Source organism: Misgurnus anguillicaudatus, chromosome 10, assembly GCF_027580225.2.
Source record: "Misgurnus anguillicaudatus chromosome 10, ASM2758022v2, whole genome shotgun sequence".
NCBI classification, from domain to species: Eukaryota; Metazoa; Chordata; class Actinopteri; order Cypriniformes; family Cobitidae; genus Misgurnus; species Misgurnus anguillicaudatus.
This window is the reverse complement of record NC_073346.2, coordinates 15,457,728-15,480,564: the sequence shown is the minus strand read 5'-3', so window position 1 is coordinate 15,480,564 and position 22,837 is coordinate 15,457,728. Positions and strand designations below refer to the sequence as shown.

Here is a 22,837-nt window from a genome sequence, read left to right as displayed (position 1 = left end):
GTCTCCTTCACGCTGGGATGATGAGGAGGGCAGCACTGACACAGACCCACAGTTTGTGTGGTAATGTCCTGCTGTGTTGGGTGATGTTATGTCACGAGCGATGTCACACAAGCTTAACACACCTTGCGCGTAATTGTGAATGATTGCAAACTGTTATCGCTTTCCATCCCAGACAGCACATTTGTGATCCTATCATTTATTCTAATGTCTGCTCTGATGTCTGTAATTTATAATATTCGGTCTCATAAATCCAGCTACCCATACAGATGCTCAGATCTTTTGCTTTTTTTTGTTCCAGATGTGCTTACTTCCATCGAGAGAGAACAACAAGAGAAGGAAGGTAGGTTTAAGTATGTATCTAAAGCCAGATTGCTTGGTGCCTTCATGCAAACGGCCAGAAGGTATGTAAGTGTGTGTGTGTTAAGATAGGTCCTGTCCTATAAATCCTAACACCCCCCACCCATCCTCTTCATGCACCCACCACAAAGCGACTGACCCCAGAGTCATCACACACAAAGCCCTGCACCTTCTCCTTCTGAATGTCCATTTTAAAATGAGGAGCAGTGAATTTGAGTCCATTATAGGGGCTTTGACATGCACCTGATTATGGTCAGCTTCCTACCCAATAGGCTTATCGGCCACTTCGGCTCACATTATTAGCCATCCTTTCTATGCCATGTATCAGCACTGGCACACACACACACACCAAGACCTGTTGCATTCCCTCAGGGCGCCGACACACCCCCGCGACAAGCGGAAGCATTTCTCAATACTCGAATACACGCTGTAAGCCATCGCCTTTGGTGCTTACCTACTCCACCTACTCAACCAAAACCACATTCAATCCGAAGCACTGTTTGTTGTCTTTGCATAACTGTGCAACTCAATAAAAGAGGAAAGGGGAGAGAGAGAGAGAGAGAGCGACTGAGGGTGGATGGGGGTAGGAAATGGACTAGAAGGGGGTGTGTGGGATCAGAATGACTTCTTGAACGCATCTCTCCCTTTGGCTGCAATTAAACAAAGTATGATGGTGATTAGTTCAGCGCGAGGAGCAGAGAAAGAGACACTCTTGAATCCAAATGGAGGGACCTGACTGGCCTTTCTAGAGGGACAATGGGCCGAGTTTATTGCAGAAACCTGCTTACCCTCCTGCATGGCAAACCATGGGAACTCCAGTCAGGTGGAAACTTTTCTCTCTCTTTCTTTTCTCGCTCTTTCTCTCTTGATTTCTCCCCCCACCCTCCCCAACCTCTCTCCCAGTGACTATGGATGTTCACAAGGGCCACAAGGGTGAGGGGTCCCTCCACCTCCGGATCGAGTATTTTTCCCTTCACTCAATTTTTTTGTGCATCGCTTCATCTCACTGTACATACAATTTTTGCTATTGTTTGTGCAAGCAAGTTAATTATTAGCTTCTTTCTTTATCCTTGCTCTCTCTAAACAATCTACTTCTCTCTCAAGCTTTGGAAAAAGTCTCCCTCTCTTTCTCTCTCCAGCTCCTGTGGGAAGTGCTTTTCCGATCTCACGCATAAAGAAAACAATTTTACGCTGCTGAGGCAAGTGAGGACCAATTACGAACCTAAAAGCCACCTGCAGAATCAAAATCCCTTTACCCCACCCCTCCTCTCCCCACCAGCCAATCCCCCTCCTCAACCTCATGAATATTTAATAGGCTGGTACTGTTATGAATGGCTGGGCCAGGTGAGGAGGGGTGGGAGCAATAAGTCTCCCAGCTGGAGGTGATGTAGTGGGCCCCTGTCTCCTTGCGCCAGTCCTTATACTTGGCGCTCTGGGACAGCTGACCCCGGGGGGAGAGAAGTGACAGGGGCGTGCAATGCTGTGTGGCGTTCCCTTGCCACAACTACCACCACCCTAAATCTCTTGTTGGCCGATTTTACACATGCTGCTCGTCCAAAGGGACCGGCGTCAGCCCTGACAGAACCCCCCTGTTTTAATTTGATAAGAAGCGCACCCAATGGGAATTAAACAAGTATTACACGCTGCATTTATCCCTAAGCCAGTCTCTCTCTCTCCATAAACTATATGCGGCTCGTCCTTGTGATGAACTGAACTTGTGAGGGTCATAAATAATCTACGAAACACAAGCACAGTTTTGTTACAAGATTATGAGAGAGGGTGCAAAAGCGAATTACATTTGTATTTGAACTGCAATCTCATCAAAACGTCAAAAGTATACTAGCATAAAAGTTGTCTTATAAATATTTTTAAAGAGGATGTCTTTCAGTGTATATGAAGAGTTTTGTTGCAAAACGAGATAACCACCGTTTTTTAATTGTTCAGAAATCTAGTTTTTTGGTTGTGCATTCCAATAAATATCAATACAACTGCAGTTGGTTTGTTTTGATTTAAACCTTCATAACTTAAAAAATACAGCTAAGTAGCACCATAAAACAAAATAATAACATGATAAGATAATAATAAACATGTTTTGACAAAAATGTAAAAAAATGGATTTATCTCATTTTGCAACGAAACTCTTCATATATAGAATTGAATTTTAATGTATTTCTATATAGCAATCTTTCACAATTTTGGATATTAATAGAGACCCATTAAATAAGGAAGAAAGAAATGACAGGAAAAAGCAAACTTATAAAATTTAGAGAATTTACGGTATTATTGAGATATACATTACTGTGCAAAAGTCTTAGGCCACCACCACCAGACTTGTTGTTTTAGAAGTTTTAATGTCCATCCATATTTATTTTTCAATCTTATTTTATTAAGATACAAACAGAAAATACAGGAAATATTTACAAAAAAACAAATAATAAAATTTTCTTCTTTAGGCATCGTCTGTGTTTAGTGTGACCTCTCTTTGCACTTAACACATCTTGAGCGTTTTTGAGCAGAATGAAGTAAAAATACTAATTTCTTTAAAATTAGAAATTAGGATTTAATTTTATTTAGGTTTAAGAGATCCTGCAGTTTCCTGCTAATGCTCAAGTGAAAGAGGAGTTTACCCTAAAAACTTAACATTTCAGTTTACATTTTTATACTGTTTTTAATACTATATTCACATTTCCTGCATTTTCTGGATGTATTATATTGAAGAGACTGGAAAACAATTATATATGATCACTAAAACATTGCAAAAACAACAAATCTAATTCTGGCATGGTGTCCTAAGAGTTTAAGCATCACTGTAAAAATAATTGTCTTTTAAAAATGTACATTCTCATAGCATTAGAATGTGTCTTAATATAAACACACAAAGAATGCCAAATAATATATTCATACATGTCAAATGCCAAATCCCAGGTCCCTGCTTGCTCAGGAATTTCTCAATGGAAAGAAAAAATTGTATGCTATTTGAAGAAATTAATGCTCATCAAAAATAGTTGCATATGCATATAACTACTAAATATACATAATTAGAAATGTAGAAATGATATTTAATAATTTAAATGAGCTTTTCTGAATACAAAAAGTATTTGTTTTAAAATAAAACGCGGCATTGTTTATGTGTAATAGTAATGGACAATCGCATGAATAATTAATCTGTTAGAGATTGTGTGTTGTCAGGCTGCTATAGGAGAATCTCTGTGTATTTTTAGGGTGTTTAAGATTCACTTGTGTACATAGACACTGTCTATTGGGCTGCCACCTAGAGGATCTGATCTGCTCTCTATGTGCTAAGATTAAAAAACAAACAGCCCTGAGGAAAATCTGCCCCTTGAAAGTCAAGAAATGTATAGGTCTGTATTCATAAATTTGGCAGATGCATTTATCCAAAGTACCTTACAGTGCATTTAGACTATACATTTCCTTTAGCAGTGTATAAATATGTGTGTTTATTTATCAACGTGTGTCCCCTGGGATCAAACCTTTGACCTTTGCACTGAAAGCACAATGCTTTACCAACTGAGCTACAGGATATATACAATTAGTTAGTTAAAATACTTCTGTATATTTTGATTTATTCTTGTGTAGCTCAATTTGTAGAGCATTGTGTTGGGTATGCAAAGGTGTTGGGTTCAATGCAGAGAGCACACATACAGAGAAAATGTGGACTATAGTTTGACTATACTCCACTGCCAAATGCATAAGTTAATATTTTCAAATCAATGACTACGTACAAATAACTTGCCCATAAAAATGTGCACATACAGTACATGTGCATGCTGCATGTCATTGTATATCGCGTAATGCCAGTAACACACGTGTATTAATATTTGATAAATGAGCGATGCTTTTCCGAGCACACACAGTTACGCAAACACAATCCCATGATGAGTCCACATCACAGGAACCGGCTTGTGAAAAATGATCCGGAAAAAAGTTGCGATTATGCAACGGTTTTCTCCCCCCATCAATCCCCGGCGAGCACGACAAGCGCGCTTAACACGCGTCCCGTTTACGATATAATAGATGAGCCTACGAAGGTTAAACAGGGGAGCGCAACACGGCGATACACAAGGCGACAGAGCCAGTGTATTAATCTTCTCCTAATCCCAGACTCGCGGAAAAACACCGCTGACTTTATTCCTAGTAACAACTGGTGACAAATGAGAGCCCTCGTTACATTACATCTGCTAAAGGACATGCTGGAAAGACAATGGCCCTCAGTTTTTGATTTAATCAACCCTCTCCGTGTGATGTATTTGAGCAAATGATAAAAAAGATCAATCAAGTGAGATCAGACACAGAGGGGAAAGGGGGAAAATGTTTGATTTTACCTTGTCGGCTGATACCGATGAAATATACGCGGTTTAATAAAGAGGCCTCTGTACACGCCGCCCGGGTCCGGGCTAATACGGCAGAGGAGGAGAGATTGGGGCCGGTCGCAGGTTCAGCTGGCTGGACCCGGCCAGGGCTGGATTGATGAGAGAGAGGCACAGTGTGATCTGTGGAGTCTTAATCTATCTCCTCAGAGCGGCTCATTTGTTACAAAAATGACAGTGTCTTCTTATCGATTTTACACTGAGAGATCAATCAGCTTCTAACCCGCAGCAGGCGAAATTTACAGTCTAGGCCCTGAGGCCCAGACTCGCACACATACACAGCCTGTCTGAAAACAAATCAAAATTAGCTAATCTGAGTGAAGAAATCTGTTGCTCTGGGCTTCAGACTACAGAAAAACACATAGACTCTCAATCAATCACACACACATTGTTCATGCCATAGCAGCATAGTTATTCAAGTGCTCATGTCTTTCTTTTAACATTTATTATGTTTCTGAGACACATGCGCAACATGAATAAAAATCACTTTATGAAAGGACGCTAAATAAGATTGTACCAAGTTAAACCGTAACAATGGCATTTAAGTTTGGTACAAGTGCAACCATTTTAAGATGCATTCTCTAAACATCTGTCTCTGCATAAACGCGACTTATGAGAATGATTTTAAGGATGTCAATATTAAAGATATAGCTTGGTTTTCACAGACTGGGTCACTAATCTATAACATTATTGCTGTCATTTTGCATTGCCGGGGAGTATTTATTTGACGAATCTTATAATTTGTGTTCATTTAAAGAAATGGTTTGAGTCCTGAGTTTAACTGGGCTGACTTGTGCTGTCTTGCCTGCGCATAATAAATGCATGATAAAATGCATATAATGTAATTCATATTAAAGGATTAGTCCATTTTCTTAAAAGAAAAATCCAGATAATTTACTCACCACCATGTCATCCAAAATGTTGATGTCTTTCTTTGTTCAGTCGAGAAGACATTATGTTTTTGGAGGAAAATATTGCAGGATTTTTCTCATTTTAATGGACTTTAATAGAGCCCAACATTTAATACTTAACTCAACACTTAACAATTTTTCAAAGGACTATAAACGATCCCAAACAAGGCTTAAGGGTCTTATCTAGCGAAACGATTGTCATTTTTTACAATAAAAATAACAAACAGCACTTTTAAACCACGGCTTCTCGTCTGGGTCCGATCCTGTGATGCGCCAGCGTGACCTAACGTAAATGCGTAGTGACGTAGAGAGGTCACGTGTTACATATATGAAATGCACATTTGCGGACCATTTTAAACAATAAACTGACACAAAGACATTAATTAGTATCATTCCACATACAACAACGTAGGAACGGTCCTCTTTCAACACACTTGTAAACACTGGGGCAGAGTTTCGCGTTCGCCCTCTGTGACCCCTTGACGTCATGACGTATTGCGTGAGGTCACGCTGGCGCATTACGACGGGACCTAGACGAGAAGTTGTGCTTTAAAAGTGCATATTTTTTATTTTTCTTGTCAAAAATGACAATCGTTTTGCTAGATAAGACCCTTATGCCTCATTTGGGATCGTTTATAGTCCTTTGTTAAGTGTTGAGTTAAGTATTAAATGTTGGGCTCTATTAAAGTCCATTAAAATGAGAACATAATTTCTTCTGGACTGAACAAAGAAAGACATCGGCATTTTGGATGACATGGTGGTGAGTAAATTATCCGGGATTTTTTGTTTAAGAAAATGGACTAATCCTTTAAGGGGGCTTGTTTTTACCAAGTAAAGATATATCAAATAAATTATTTTATGCAAAAAAAAAATACTTTTGTCATTTTAAAAACTTTAATAGTTAGGGTTCTTCATTTGCACTAATCAATGGCATCTTAACTAAATACTGTATGTAGACAAAAAACATGTCAGCACGTCGGTATTCGAAAGCGTTTTCGCTATAGATAAAACATTTGAATCCAGAGTTAATATACTTGTTTTCAAGGATCTGACAAAATATTTCACCGTCTGAGTCCCTAATTGGTCCCCGGCGCAGAAAAGCAGCACTAAATGAGGGGTCAGTCAAAAGCAGGGCATGACTTTGTGGCTTTTGCGCCTCCATTTGCTTTGACAGTCTCAGCCTCAAAGAGCTTTCAAATGCAACATCATAGCAAACAAATGAGTCTTTATCCTCCATCAGTTATATAAAGAAATAATTGGAATCTGAAAGTTCATTTACAAAGGACTAGCCATCGCAATCACAGCTATAATGTATGGGTGTGGGGCGAGAAAAAAGGCATAATTGGTTTGGTAAAGATCGCTTTCCATTACACCATAAAGCACTACACAATAGAAAAGGTCACCAATTAAGCAATCATGAATACCAAGTACTGTGGCTGATGAAAATAGGCCAGTGGTTTAAATAGATTTGCAAGCAATTTACCTTTTCACAATGTTGGCAATCTGATGCAATTTGCTTGCAATTTTGCCCGCTTTCAGTAGCACTCCAAGCTGACACTACACGGACCAAATGGCCGAGCGGAACGCGTCGAGAAAATGTAAAACTATCTTGGCTGCATCAAGGTATCAGAACGGGGCTTCATCAGGAAAATTACAACAATTAGCGTAAGTGGTTAGGAAGCAACATTTTAAATGTCAGCGACTGAGGCGGTTGGTGGAGGTTCGGGCCAGGGACAGTCGAGAAAGCGCCGCGTCCTCTGCGATGGACTCGCGGGAAACGCATGAGGCAATCACCCATCATGCGGCAAACGCTGATGGGCCCGCAATTGCCGTGACATTCTACTTGTCGCTGGCTGTCATTCCCTGCCACTCACATTTTTTTCTCTCCGTGTCTTCCTTTCTGTTTTCTAACTGCCGCTTTTCTGTTTTCTTTCACTGCAGAATTACCCCACATAATTGTTAATGCTGGAACACATTCGCATGCATTTTCCACATTTGCGGCTGTAAATTATCTCCCAAACCTCCAAGACAAAACCGTTACACACTTTTGGTCTGACTTGGTTTTCTGTAGTAAAACTTTGCAGATGCCTTTGTTGGTGTCTGCCAAGTTCGCAGTACTATAGAGACTATGGTGTCTCTTACAGCAATCTGCATGAATGTTTCTTAAACTACTTTGTATTTCTAAGCATATAAAATTATATTTCTCTTCATACTTTTCATTTAAACTTCATAGTTGCAAGTTAAGCCGATTATTTAAAGACATACACTCCACCACAGGGGTTCATCATGAGTGTTTGTGTGGTGTTTGTTCACGCAATGAGTGTTTGCATGGGGTTCACACATTGAGGATTACGTGGTGTTTGTTCATGCTATGAGTGTTTAGATGGTGTTTGTTCAAGTGATGAGTGCTTGCCTGGTGTTTGTTTACAAGTTCAATGTTTACATGTTGTTTGTTTATGCGATGAGTGTTTTTTCACGCAATGATTGTTTGCATGATGTTTGTTTAAACGATTAGTGTTTGGGTGTTGTTTGTACATGTAAAGAGTTTTTACTGTACATGTTGTTTGTTTATGCGATGAGTGTTTGATTAGTGTTTGGGTGTTGTTTGTACACGTGAAAAGTGTTTGTGTGGTGTTTGTTCACACTTTTAGTGTTTGGATGTTGTTTGCACGCATGATGATTGTTTAGGTGTTGTTTGTTCACATGATAAGTTTTTGTGTGGTGTTTGTTTAGGTGACGAGTCTTTGCCTGGTGTTTGTTCATGTGATGAGTGTTTGCATGTTGTTTGTTCATGCGATAAATAATTATGTGGTGTTTGTTCACCCGATCAGTGTTTACGTGTTGTTTGTTCACATGATGAGTGTTTGCATGTTGTTTGTTTATGCGATGAGTGATTATATGGTGTTTGTTCACCTGATGAGTGTTTGCATGTTGTTTGTTCATGTGATGAGTGTTTGCGTGTTGTTTGTTCACCTGATGAGTGTTTGCGTGTTGTTTGTTCATGCGATGAGTAATTATGTGGTGTTTGTTCACCTGATGAGTGTTTGCGTGTTGTTAGTTCACCTGATGAGTGTTGTGTGTTGTTTGTTCACATGATGAGTGTTTTGATGTTTGTTAAAGCAACACTACGTAGTTTCCATGTAAAAATGACTTACAGCTCCCCCATGTGGTTGAAAAGCACAACAGTGCCTGGTATCAGACACTCTTCTGCAGGCAGGGGGAGGGGGGGCTGTGTGCTCTACCCTCCACCGCCACTTTCAGAGTGTGCTTGTAGCAGCTAGGAGGCTGCTCAGCTTGCAGCAACAGTACAATTTGTCCAGTTAAAAGTTGTTCTATCACTGAAATAATAGACATTAGAGACATTATTTAAAGGTAAAACATACATAGTGTTGCTTTAATGTAATGAGTCTTTAGTAGATATTTATTGTGTTTAGATGGTGTTTGTTCAAGTGATGAGTGCTTGCCTGGTGTTTGTTTACAAGTTCAATGTTTACATGTTGTTTGTTTATGCGATGAGTGTTTTTTCACACAATGATTGTTTGCATGATGCTTGTTTAAACGATTAGTGTTTGGGTGTTGTTTGTACATGTAAAGAGTGTTTACTGTATATGATGTTTGTTTATGCGATGAGTATAATAGACATTAGAGACATTATTTAAAGGTAAAAAAAACTACATAGTGTTGCTTTAATGTAATGAGTCTTTACTAGATATTTATTGTGTTTAGATGGTGTTTGTTCAAGTGATGAGTGCTTGCCTGGTGTTTGTTTACAAGTTCAATGTTTACATGTTGTTTGTTTATGCAATGAGTGTTTTTTCACACAATGATTGTTTGCATGATGCTTGTTTAAACGATTAGTGTTTGGGTGTTGTTTGTACATGTAAAGAGTGTTTACTGTATATGATGTTTGTTTATGCGATGAGTATAATAGACATTAGAGACATTATTTAAAGGTAAAAAAAACTACATAGTGTTGCTTTAATGTAATGAGTCTTTACTAGATATTTATTGTGTTTAGATGGTGTTTGTTCAAGTGATGAGTGCTTGCCTGGTGTTTGTTTACAAGTTCAATGTTTACATGTTGTTTGTTTATGCAATGAGTGTTTTTTCACACAATGATTGTTTGCATGATGCTTGTTTAAACGATTAGTGTTTGGGTGTTGTTTGTACATGTAAAGAGTGTTTACTGTATATGATGTTTGTTTATGCGATGAGTATAATAGACATTAGAGACATTATTTAAAGGTAAAAAAAACTACATAGTGTTGCTTTAATGTAATGAGTTTTTACTAGATATTTATTGTGTTTAGATGGTGTTTGTTCAAGTGATGAGTGCTTGCCTGGTGTTTGTTTACAAGTTCAATGTTTACATGTTGTTTGTTTATGCAATGAGTGTTTTTTCACACAATGATTGTTTGCATGATGTTTGTTTAAACGATTAGTGTTTGGGTGTTGTTTGTACATGTAAAGAGTGTTTACTGTATATGATGTTTGTTTATGCGATGAGTATAATAGACATTAGAGACATTATTTAAAGGTAAAAAACTACATAGTGTTGCTTTAATGTAATGAGTCTTTACTAGATATTTATTGTGTTTAGATGGTGTTTGTTCAAGTGATGAGTGCTTGCCTGGTGTTTGTTTACAAGTTCAATGTTTACATGTTGTTTGTTTATGCGATGAGTGTTTTTTCACGCAATGATTGTTTGCATGATGTTTGTTTAAACGATTAGATATTTATTTGATGTTTGTTCATGTGATAAGTGTTATTGTGGTGTTTGTTTTTATTTCTTGTCAATAGTTTATAACAACAAGCACTTTAAAAAGACTAAATCTATTTGACTAAATATAAAAAGCTGCAGGTAAACTAATATTTTTTGCTTAAAAAGAATATTAAACAACCTAACAAATTAACAAACTTTTACTGATCATCTATCAAATTTTATATATATTTTTGAACATACAACAAGAGATGGCAGCATTTTAATAATTTTATTAGTCCAGGTAACATTTTCATCCGCATTACCTTATTTCTGATGTGTCAATCAGAGTCACTAGGGAAACGTAGAAGTTTGGCCATGTTTTAAAACCTGTTTAGGATGAGAATCTAAACAATATTGCCACATAAATTAAGTATTTACACTTATGTACATATTCTCATGAATGCGTGTGTCATGGACTTTGAGGCTTGAAATGCGTTTCTGTTGACATTCTACACTGAAACTGCACAGAGCATAAATGCCTAAGATGGCCCTAATAGCTTTGCTGTAATTATGTTTCAACATTCAGAGATCTGAGCCTTACGTGAGCCAAGTAGGAGGTCTTGCCTCGTGTCACGATGAGTTTAAAAGCAGGCGTGGGTAGCGCTACAATTACAGAACAACAGTTCAACACTTTTTTTTCAATATAATAACCACTAGTCAAAGATTTTCAGTGTGTTGGGCTTGTTGCGGTTATAGCAGTCCGCTTGACCCATGGTAGAGAAATCTGCCTGCGTAGAAGAGTCCTTGATTAAAACATATGGATTTACAGTCAGAATCAAGAGTCATCAATAAAAGGAGGTATGTCGGTATGTTTTAGTTAATGAATTATGACAAGAGCTACCAGTCTGCTTATGGGGTCTTTCAGTTTCTGTACATGATGTTGATTAAATAACATGTACAATTAGCCCTTAAAGGGATCAATCAAAAATTAAATTCAACAATAAAAGTATCATAAAAGTGGTTCACATGACTTAATAATATAAGTCTTTAATAATAAAATAAATTTTAGTAGTTATTCTCATATAACATCTTTGCATCTGTCTTCACTTCTTGACACATCAATGAGAGAAGTAGAAAGGATATACACAATGAATATGTTAAATGATTCACTGATTCAGTAGTTTGCCTCACTGACTCAGTGATTCAGTTGCAGCATTTAACAGCTCACTGTAAGAATAAATATAAAAATAATAACTAAAAAACAACTTAAATTTCAGTTTATTTTCACATAAAGTTATCATATATCTGTGTACACATTACATGACTTTTTTGCATCCTTTTTGAACCTTTTAAGCTTCGGTCTCTATTTACTGTAATTGCATTATAAAAGAGGATCCAGAACAATTCTTTAAAAACTTCCCTTTTTGTTTTACATAGAATAAGGAAATGAATAGTTGTGGAATAATATTAATATTTATTTTGCATATTTCTTTTCTTTTTATTGCTGAAAGTCAATTTGTGTCAAGAAATTGATGCAAGGTGTAGGATGGGCCACTGTCCCCTTATTTCCATGTTTCAGGGGTGTGTATATGTATACATGCCAATGTGTGTGGCTGTGTACAGATGGACATAGCTCGTTCCCCTCTATTTTGCTCTTTTGTGTCAGCGTTCTCCATAATTACGTCTGATGAGTGGTGGTTGCGGGGGGAGGGATGAGACCCGGCCAATCGGGCAGGTGACGGGATGGGGGAGAGAAACCTGTGGCAGCCCCCTTTACCATCCGGCACACCGTATCCCCGTCTGACAACTAATTAGGACAGACACAGATTTCTCCCCAATGTAACAGATGTTGCCTAATCAGTCCAGCTTCTGAGCTCTCTGCGCCAGCTACATTTCATGCACAATTTAACTATCTAAAAGGAACGAGAGACTTAATGCATTGTAAGGCCAGCACAGCTGTTTTGCTTAGCAGAGAGAAAGAGAGAGAGAGACAGAGAGAGAGAGCTTCTCAATATGCTTCCTCTTTTTCTACGTCCTACATCCTAGGACCCAAAAACCAATCGAGCTCCACCATCTTGTAGGACATCTCAATTGGGTGCTTCTTAATTTTTATTTGTGCATCGTCATTTCCTTTCCTTGCTTCCTTTCCTCTTGTCTTAGCTACACCCTCCTAGGATGCAAGTGAGGAAAGACGTAAGGATGGAGGAGGTGAAGTATTAAGTGAAATGATATCCTCTTTCCTTACTAAATAAATCGGTGGTTTATACATAAATATTAAATATAGAATCTGAAATGGGTCTACATTTACAATAATTTAATGATTAATATCAAGTTTTATGGGTGTTTAAGGACGTGACGATGTAAGGGGGAGGAGAATTATACGTGCGTCAGGTTTAGTTGATAAAACACTTCCGCTTAGGAATCGGATACACTTGTGTATCCTCGCTAGAGCCTCCTAACTCCTCGTTCCTCGCCAAAAATCTCAAAAATTGAGATGTCCTACATGATGGCGGAGCTCGATCGGTTTCCGGGTCGTAGGATGTAGGAACTAGGAGACTAGAAAGCATATTGAGAAGCATCCTTTGAAGGCGGGGCGCATGATTTTTGAAAAACACTTTGGAAAAGGGAGTCGGGCCAATTCCAAAACACACTTGTAGCCAATCAGCAGTAAGGTGCGTGTCTACTAACCGACATCGTTGCCTGGGTTGCGTATGTGTGGGGCGGGTCTATTTAAAGAAGGTCCAGATTCTATTGGGGTAGGGGCGTGTTTGTTTAGGTGTTTTCAAATGTCAACATTGGCTTTCAGAGATCATGCACCCCGCCTTTAATTGCACCGCGAGGAGGCAAGGAACAAGGATGCGGAAGTGTTTTATTGTCTAAACCTATTACAGTGTCACTAGGGCTGTGACAAATAATCGTGCAAATGCGCGTTTTCTCAATGAATGAATTTGAATGAATTACGGTGAAATGCCACCACAGCCAAAAAACAGAGGGCGCTCTCGTGCAGAAACGCCATTTGTGCCACAGAAGAAGTAGCATTACGGATGCCAGGGGACCAACAGGAAGATCCGCACATCTCAATTCTCACAGGTGCGTTCTGTGTTCTCGCGACCTGATGAGTTCGTTCTTCTGAGGTCGCCTGGCAAGACCGATCTTCACGAGAACGCAAGTCCGTTCTTTGCGTTCTTGGAATTGAGAAACAGCCTATAACACTATTCCAGGAAATGTCTAGAGGCATATTATTATTGCTGTTTTTCAGATTTTTCATTATAATAAAGAATATTTTGAATGATTGTGTTTGACGAGTGTTGCTTTTTTTAAATGAACAATATAAGCGACTCAAACTCATAGTGATTTTAGATTAATAAGGGCTTCCTACTGATCAAAAACCCGTAGTACATGCACAAGCTGTGCATGAAACACAGAATCGGAGTCTTTCAATTCAAAATCAATTTCAGACAGGTCTTTTTAATGGGAAATGCGATGCATCGTCACAGCCCTAATCGTCACATCTTCGCGTTATATTCAAACACACAAAAATGTTAGTATTAATCATTAAATTATTGTAAATGTAGACTCCTTTATTTATTATTTATTTTTATACACATATCATATTAATTTTACAGCAATTTTTAGAATGTCTTTATATTACCTTACCTTGGTACATTCACATGGGGCGCCAGCGTTAACGCTTCTTATTTAACTTTGAATGCGTGACGTCATGCGTTGCCGATTTGAATTGTGGATCCGTCTGTGCACTGTTGTTGCTTGTGGCAGAAGTTGAATATTTCTCAACTTTTCAAGTACGTCAGCCAATCAGATCGCCTTGTGCAAATAACCAAGTGCAAGCCAGCCAATTACATTTATGCAAGACTGGAGCATGTGTTGCGACCACTTTGATTGGCTGTTGGCCACGCTTCAAACACGCCCTCCGTCAAGCATTAAAGCTGACGCCCCATGTGAATGTACCTTAACTATGTGTTTAATTTATTTTACTTGTTTAATATTATTGTTTTTTAATGCACTTAATAATTTGATAATAGAGAATGCACTTTATACAGAGAGTGAGGATATGCCATTTCACTTAATGCTTCAACTCCTTTAAAATTAAAAAGGACTGACTGAGAGAGAGAGAGAGAGAGAGAGAGAGAGAGAGAGAGAGAGAGAGACAGACAGAGAGAGAGAGAGAGAAATGTTAAATGCAAATTTTCTGTGAAAGGTGTGTTATTCAGAAACCTAAGTATGCAATTTAGTGATTTCTGAATCATTTGAGAAAAAATGATTTACCTTTATTAATCTTAGGTTGTTGTTGTTAATTGGTGGCTCAGTGGGGAGCACTGTTGCCTCACAGCAAGAAATTTCTGGGTTTCTGTTGGGAGTATGCATGTCCTGTGTCAGCATGGGTTTACTCTGGGTATTCTGTTTTCCTCCCACGGTCCAAAAACATGAAGGTTAGTTCAACTGGAGATGCCAGATTGTCCTTCCTCCAACTTGTGTAGATCAACTTGTGTATAGATTAACCTGTTGTTTGTTCACCCAGTGAGTGTTTGTGTGTTGTTTGTTCACATGATGAGTGTTTGCGTGTTGTTTGCTCATGCGATGAGTAATTATGTGGTGTTTGTTCACTCGATGAGTGTTTGCATGATGTTTGTTTATGCGATGAGTGTTTACGTGGTGTTTGTTCACCCAATGAGTGTTTGCATGTTGTTTGTTCATGTGATGAGTGTTTACGTGGTGTTTGTTCACTCAATGAGTGTTTGCATGTTGTTTGTTCATGCGATGAGTGTTTGCATGTTGTTTGTTTATGCGATGAGTGTTTACGTGGTGTTTGTTCACCCAATGAGTGTTTGCATGTTGTTTGTTCATGTGATGAGTGATAATATGGTGTTTGTTCACCCGATGAGTGTTTGCATGTTGTTTGTTTATGCGATGAGTGTTTACGTGGTGTTTGTTCACTCAATGAGTGTTTGCATGTTGTTTGTTAATGTGATGGGTGATTATATGGTGTTTGTTCACCCGATGAGTGTTTGCATGTTGTTTGTTTATGCGATGAGTGTTTACGTGGTGTTTGTTCACTCAATGAGTGTTTGCATGTTGTTTGTTCATGCGATGAGTGTTTGCATGTTGTTTGTTTATGCGATGAGTGTTTACGTGGTGTTTGTTCACTCAATGAGTGTTTGCATGTTGTTTGTTCATGCGATGAGTGTTTGCATGTTGTTTGTTTATGCGATGAGTGTTTACGTGGTGTTTGTTCACCCAATGAGTGTTTGCATGTTGTTTGTTCATGTGATGAGTGATTATATGGTGTTTGTTCACCCGATGAGTGTTTGCATGTTGTTTGTTTATGCAATGAGTGTTTACGTGGTGTTTGTTCACCCAATGAGTGTTTGCATGTTGTTTGTTAATGCGATGAGTGATTATGTGTTGTTTGTTCACATGATGAGTTTTTGCATGTTGTATGTTCATGCAATGAGTGTTAACGTGTTGTTTGTTCACATGATGAGTGTTTGCATGGTGTTTGTTCATGCATTGAGTGTTTGTGTTTTTTTTTCACAAGATGAGTGTTTTGATGTTTGTTAATGTAATGAGTGTTTACTTGATATTTATTTGATGTTTGTTCATGTGATAAGTGTTATTGTGGTGTTTGTTTTTATTTTTTGTCAACTTAAAAAGACTAAATCTATTTGACTGAATATAAAAAGCTGCAGGTAAACTAATATTTTATGCTTAAAAAGAATATTAAACAACCTAACAAATAAACAAATTTTTACTGATCATCTATCACATTTTTATATATATTTTTAAACATACAGGAGATGGCAGCATTTTAATAATTTTATTGGTCCAGATAATATGTGTCAGAGTCACCAGGGAAACACAGCAGTTTGGCCATGTTTTAAAACCTGTTTAGGATGAGAATCTAAACAATATTGCGACATAAATTAAGTATTTACACTTATGTACATATTCTCATGAATGCGTGTGTCATGGACTTTGAGGCTTGAAATGCGTTTCTGTTTACATTCTACACTGAAGCTGCACAGAGCATAAATGCCTAAGATGGCCCTAATAGCTTTGCTGTAATTATGTTTCAACATTCAGAGATCTGAGCCTTACGTGAGCCAAGTAGGAGGTCTTGCAACGAATAAAGCAATAGAGGCTGGAAATAAATAAATAAATATTATTTGGGGTGGTTCAAAAACAATGACACAGTGCCATCTGATATGACAAATGCACTTTACACTTTCTTGCAGCCCTCTCTGCCCTTCCACTGCCATATCTGCAGTCCTCTCATCCTTTCCTTCCTCATCTGATGCATCTGACAGCTAATCCCCCCAACTTCCAACAATTGCACGTGTATAGTGCCAAAGAAATCTCTGACTGATGAAATCAGTTAGTAGTTATTGTGCTAACCATTACCTGTCAGTTCCTCTGCTACAATTCAAAGGGGCATCAGTTTCTGAAGAGGAAATCAAGGGCGAGGAAAGTCAGCCAGATTTTTAACCCTGTATTTTTCTCTCTCTGTCTTGCTGTTACTTTTGATGAAATGCTTAAAGCAAGTGAGACCTGAGGAGAGCCTCTTGAAGAAACTCATAGACACAGTAGATGATAGAAAAGAGAGAGTATTATTTTGATAAATGCAAGGGAAAACCATTTCCAAAATGTTTAAATGCATGCATAAAGGTTTGTGTTAGCATTAAAATGTCAAATTTGTGTCCCCAGAGTATGTTTGTGAAGTTTTAGCTCAAAATATCATATAGATAATTTATTATAACATGTTAAAATTGTCACTTTGTAGGTGTGAGCAAAAATCTGCCGTTTTGGGTGTGTCCTTTAAAATGAAGTGAGTTGATCTTTGCACTAAATGGCAGTGCCGTGGTCGGATAGTGCAGATCAAGGGGCAGTATTATCCCCTTCTGACATCACAAGGGGAGCCAAATTTGACTTACCAATTTTTTATGTTTGCAGAGAATGGTTTACCAAAACTAAGTTACTGGGTTGATCTTTTTCACATTTTCTAGGTTGGTAGAAGCACCGGGGACCCTATAATAGCACTTAAACATGAAAAATTAAGTTTAAAAGCAGATTTACAGGAAAGAAAAAAACTATTAGCTTCGTATACTAATAACAGAAGTCAATATAAATCAAATGTGTGTGCGTAGTTGGCACCATGGTCTGATGTCCATATAGTGTTTCTTTTTTTTACATTTACATAGACAAACAATATACATATTATAAATAAAATACTGGAATGCATGAATATAAACAAACATTTTAATAATTATTATTTTTTCAAATCTTTTATAATGTTTGCAGGCCGTTAGCTTACAGAAAAATAGAAACGTTTGGCCTCTTGCCTGGAAAATGTCAGAGAATAAGGTGCCATTTCTCACCTTGACTTCCGTGTCTAATATTACACAGCAGAGCACTTTTTGAGAACAACTAAATGTCCCTTCACTCTCCTCTCATTTGAGTTGTTATGGTAGGACACTGGAAATCCCCACAACACCAATGCAGATCCCGACTACGGAGAGTGGTAATTATATGCTATTCTGCGGTCTGTCAAGACAAGGTGTTGTCTGTACCTAAAAAACAGCTGTCAATTATGTTTGCTCCCAGGACCGGCCATGTAAACCAGCATGGCCTTAACCTCTCTCGACAACCCGTTGAGATACTGATAATGCTTGCGGTACACAGACCATTAAACCTGCCAATATACCACAACAAAAAAAAGTATTGTGTTTCTCTTTGATGCTGTTTTGTTAATATACAGCATATAAACTGAAAAATGTGTTTCCAGTCTTAACTTAAAGATTTGATCCACCATTATCCTGTTCCTTTCCAGTTTAAACTTGTTATTGATGAAAGCAGCTCGCTCACTGTTAGTCAGCTTTTGACGCTTGACCCCGCTCGGTAGTCGCTCTCTATTCATAGCCACTGATAGCTTTTTGTTTGTTATAACCACCCAATTTATACCTCTCTGGATAACAGGGAGCATTGATTGACTGACAAAGGGTGCGACGCAGATTGCGCGAGGTGAGGAGAGCCTATAATGGTGCCTGTAAATGCTCCTCCGTGCATTAAAAACTGCAACAGATCATCCAAATGACTTAAATCTCACGTCGCACATTATGAAGTGCTCTGTCCATAGTACGGGGAATCGATGGAATAATAATCACATTTGTTTCCCACACCCCCCACCCCAAAATGAAAAGGGTCCACGTTGTGGGCAGATTTTATAGTTTTGTTTTTTACTCTCGTCTGAACGTTGGCTAATCGGTAAGTTTGGTAGCACCACATGAAGCTGTCAGATGAACAGAACACATCCTCCTACACTCTAATTGACCCAATCTTAGTTTCTCGTGACGAACAACATGACCCCACGGCCTCTGAAATTATTACTCTGACTCTGAAGTCTAAAAAGAGAGCTAATTGCTACTTTATTCCACTTACGTGCTTATGCACACATGAAGTTTGACTTTAATTTCATTGGCACGAAAAAGTTGAAGGGGTTCACAAATACAGTTTGTGAATGCTAGACGAACGGATGTGGCGAGAATTACAAACCCACATTGTGCACGTGACACCCAATGTTAATGCGCTTTATTGCATATCAATATAATCAATATTGTTGACCGACTTTCGCAGTCAAATGAATGTCCACTTATATAAGCTTATTATCTATACACAATAAAAGTCATTCAGATATTCCCCACCGCCTACTTCTTCATCTTTGTTAGTGTGTGTGCGTGTGTGTGTGTGTGTGCGCGCGCGCATGTTTTTCTTACCGGGACCACCCCTTCACTCCCCTGGCTGTGTGTCACACTTAACAAGATTAGCCCTGTGGACTCCCGACACCCCTAACATCCCTGACCGCTCCCACTGAGCCAATCACCCATGGTCCCATTCACACGAGCAGCCCCCTCTATGCCCCACACGGGGGCCATTCAGATCACAGAGCGTATGCATCTTGGTTACCATCGAAGTCAATATGGAGCTCCTGCCTAACCTCTTAGCCGGAGTGCTTTAACCGAAGTCACTCTTTAAAGAGAGAGAATGATGGCTAATAGATTCTCTAGAGACCTGAGAGGGGCTGCTAACGGTCAACGGGTCAGTGCTCTAACCATTAACCCTCGAGCTAAACTCACCCCTTCTGTACATTCAAAGCTTGTTACAATGTATTTCAAGCGGCTGCGGGTCAAAAAACTCGTAGATCAGAAATTCCGGCGAGCTCGTGCTTGATGATAGATCCCTGGATCCTCGGCTAGGTGTTTTCCTCCTCTGCAATGGTGTGAAGAGTCGAGCGTAAAATGGAAGCGATTTATTAACGAACCATTAGGGACCGCTTTATAAATGTCCCTTCCCAGCATGCTCGGCGGGTGGTGTGGCCAGGCGGATTAGGCCGTGCCGGTTTCGGTGACATGAGAAAGGAAGTTCCCCGCCGTGCGTGTGAAGAGCGGCAAGGGAAACACAAAGCAGGGGCCGCCCTTTCCCCCTGCTCGCTACAGGGCCCCGGGTTCCAGGGGCCTCACAATGGGCTGAAGGGACATGAATGAGCCGGCCAGGCCGGTGGCAGTGGAGGTGGCTGGGTGACGGGGTGTGAAAGGGGCCAAGGAAGGAGAATAGCACAATGGCCCAGATAATGAGGTAGATTCCACGGGTCAGCAAAGCATTGCATTCACCTTCACCGAGGTTCACACACACAGTCGCATATACCTGTGGGACCCTCGCATCGCTTGTTCTCCATTCACGAAAACTCTTCCGGTTTCTGTATGTGGGTGTGTGAGAATGTTTTCCATGAAGAAAAAAACAACTTCAGCGTATAAATGCGCCATCCTACGCATATTGAAAAGTCCTCTTAGGTTTATTTCTTGAAGATGCACATAAACTCCCCGCTCACATTTTAAACAAGCAGTGACATGCAGCGCTAGCAGAGACTCGTAAATGTGCAATTTACAAAAGAAAAACAAAACTTTTCCGCACTGACAGATTGCCATCAGGTTGTTTAGGACAAAGTGTGGCAGATCCAGTTTAACCGACAAATCAGGCCGCAGTCTAAGCGTAAGGGAAAGGATTATCCGAACTGAATGGTTGAAAGAAACTCAAGGCTATCAAATAGCACATGTTCGTGCGGCGCTGTGCAAAATAGCCACATTAAGAGCTTTAGTCGGCGCTCATAATGCTTTTAGTATGGAGCTTTTGTCATTCCGTTCGGTTTAGGTGATTCCAAACATGCATTCAGCGGCCAGGCGTTAAAATGGTTGTCATCCAACTCGCTTCAGAGAAATGATTCACAGTAAGTGCAAACCATCAAAATTAGACATGCTCGCTAAAAAGCATTTGGCCTCCATGCTGAACATCGACTATAATCCACCTCAGGAACGTACAGGAGCGCTTTAAACAAGAGATCTGGAAGATGCTCGGACATTGTGCCGGAGACACGGTGAGATAATGCGGATGGGCTAGATACGCCTTCTCACTTCAGACGGGCGCTCCTAATCTAATTAAGTAAATAACTTTATAAGTGATCACCTTAGTGACAAAACACTACTGAGAAAGCTAATTTGCTTCTTCCCAAGTGCATGAGATAATACTGTTTTATTACACAAAGGTCACAAGGGAAATTAACTTCTAGCCAACAAGCAGATAAAGAAGAAAGCAGAGGCAGCCCGAATAACAAGTGCATACTGATTACATTCAATCCAGTGAGTCCCAGATGGGTTACAACAAGTGACCTTTCTTAAAGCTCCTCGGAAAATGGGATATGCAAACGTCACCTCGCCGATCGCGCTGGGTGAGCTGGTGTTTATGGGTGAGGTAATAGGGTAAGGCATGAAGCACAAGTTGGATTCTGGGGATTATTCATTTGTCAATTTTAGACCGCTTTTTGGGGAAGAAGAAATAAGATTTTGTTTTTCCACAAAGCACATCCTAATAAATTGCTCGGCTCCGGTGAATGCACAACTAGTTTTCTCTCCTTTTTTTTTTTTGTTGTGTTCTGTTCGTCTGAATGAGATTAATTCGCCGGACTAAAGCTATTGTCTCTGTTTACCACCAAATGGAAGACGTTTAAATATGAGACCCGGAATTTTTTAGCATTCTTTGAGAGATTTGTTTACATAGCAGTGCTTACAATTTAACTCGTTGGAATTTGATTTCATTTGAAACTGCTGATATTTGATACTTACAAGAGGCACTCTAAAATAAAGGTGCTTAAAATGTCTATTTTTGGTTCCTCAAAGAACCATTCAGTCAACGGTTCTTAGATGAATTTCATATCTATTTATAATATAAAGAACCTGTTTTTTTTTTACTACAACAAACCTTTTGCGGAACAGAAAGCACCTTATTTTATTTTTTTTAAGTGAACTTAAAGAGATAGTTCACCCAAAAATGAAAATTCTATCATCGTTTTCTCCTCATGTTGTTGTAAATCTGTATGATTTTTTTTCTGATGAACACAAAAAAATATATATTTTCATAAATGATGGTAAGCACACAGCTGATTGTAACCATTGACTTCCATAGTAGGAAAAACAAATATGATGGAATTCAATGGGTACCGTCAACTGTGTACCATCATTTATCAAAAAATATTTTTTATTTTTTATCACAATACTTCCATATTATTTGTTTTCCTAGTATAGAAGTCAATGGGTACCATCATTTATCAAAATATCATCTTTTGTGTTCGTCAGAAAAAAGAAATTCATACAGGTTTAGAACAACATAAGGATGAGAAAATGATGGCAGAATTTTTCTTTTTAGGTGAACTATCCCTTTAAGTCTGTTTTGATCTGTTTAAATATTTAAGACCAATTTTTAACATTTAAGTTATTCTCTTTCAGTGATAATACATTTCAGAGTTTGCTCAAGTTTTAGGCCACACTTAAAGGGATAGTTCACCCAAAAATGAAAATTCTGTCATCATTTTCTCATCCTCATGTTGTTGTAAATCTATATGAATTTCTTTTTTCTGATGAACACAAAATATTTTGATAAATGATGGTAAGCACACAGTGGATTGTAACCATTGACTTCCATAGTAGGAAAAACAAATATGGTGGAATTCAATGGGTACCATCAACTGTGTGCTTATACCATCATTTATCAAAATATCTTTTTTATTATTTATTATAATAATTCCATATTATTTGTTTTCCTAGTTTGGAAGTCAATGGGTACCATCATTTATCAAAATATCTTCATTTGTGTTCGTCAGAATAAAAAAAATTCATACAGGTTTAAAACAACATAAGGATGAGAAAATGATGGCAGAATTTTTATTTTTAGGTGAACTATCCCTTTAAGTCTGTTCTGATCTGTTTAAATATTTTAAGACAAATTTTTAACATTTAAGTTCATCTCTTTCAGTGATAATAAATGCCAAAGTTTGCACAAGTTTTAGGCCACACTTAAAGGGATAGTTCACCCAAAAATGAAAATTTTGTCATCATTTACATACCATCAACCTCTCA

General features: G+C 38.6%; 1 protein-coding gene across 1 annotated transcript in view; it reads left to right on the top strand.

Moving 5' to 3' along the window:
• Positions 1 to 296: 296 nt before the first annotated feature.
• The window catches only part of sp8b (sp8 transcription factor b), a 42,751-nt gene continuing 20,210 nt past the window's right edge, over positions 297 to 22,837 (top strand). The window contains exon 1 of the mRNA XM_055210867.2: positions 297 to 401. The gene's annotated coding sequence lies outside the window, so the exon portion shown is untranslated. The remainder of the gene's footprint in view (positions 402 to 22,837) is intronic.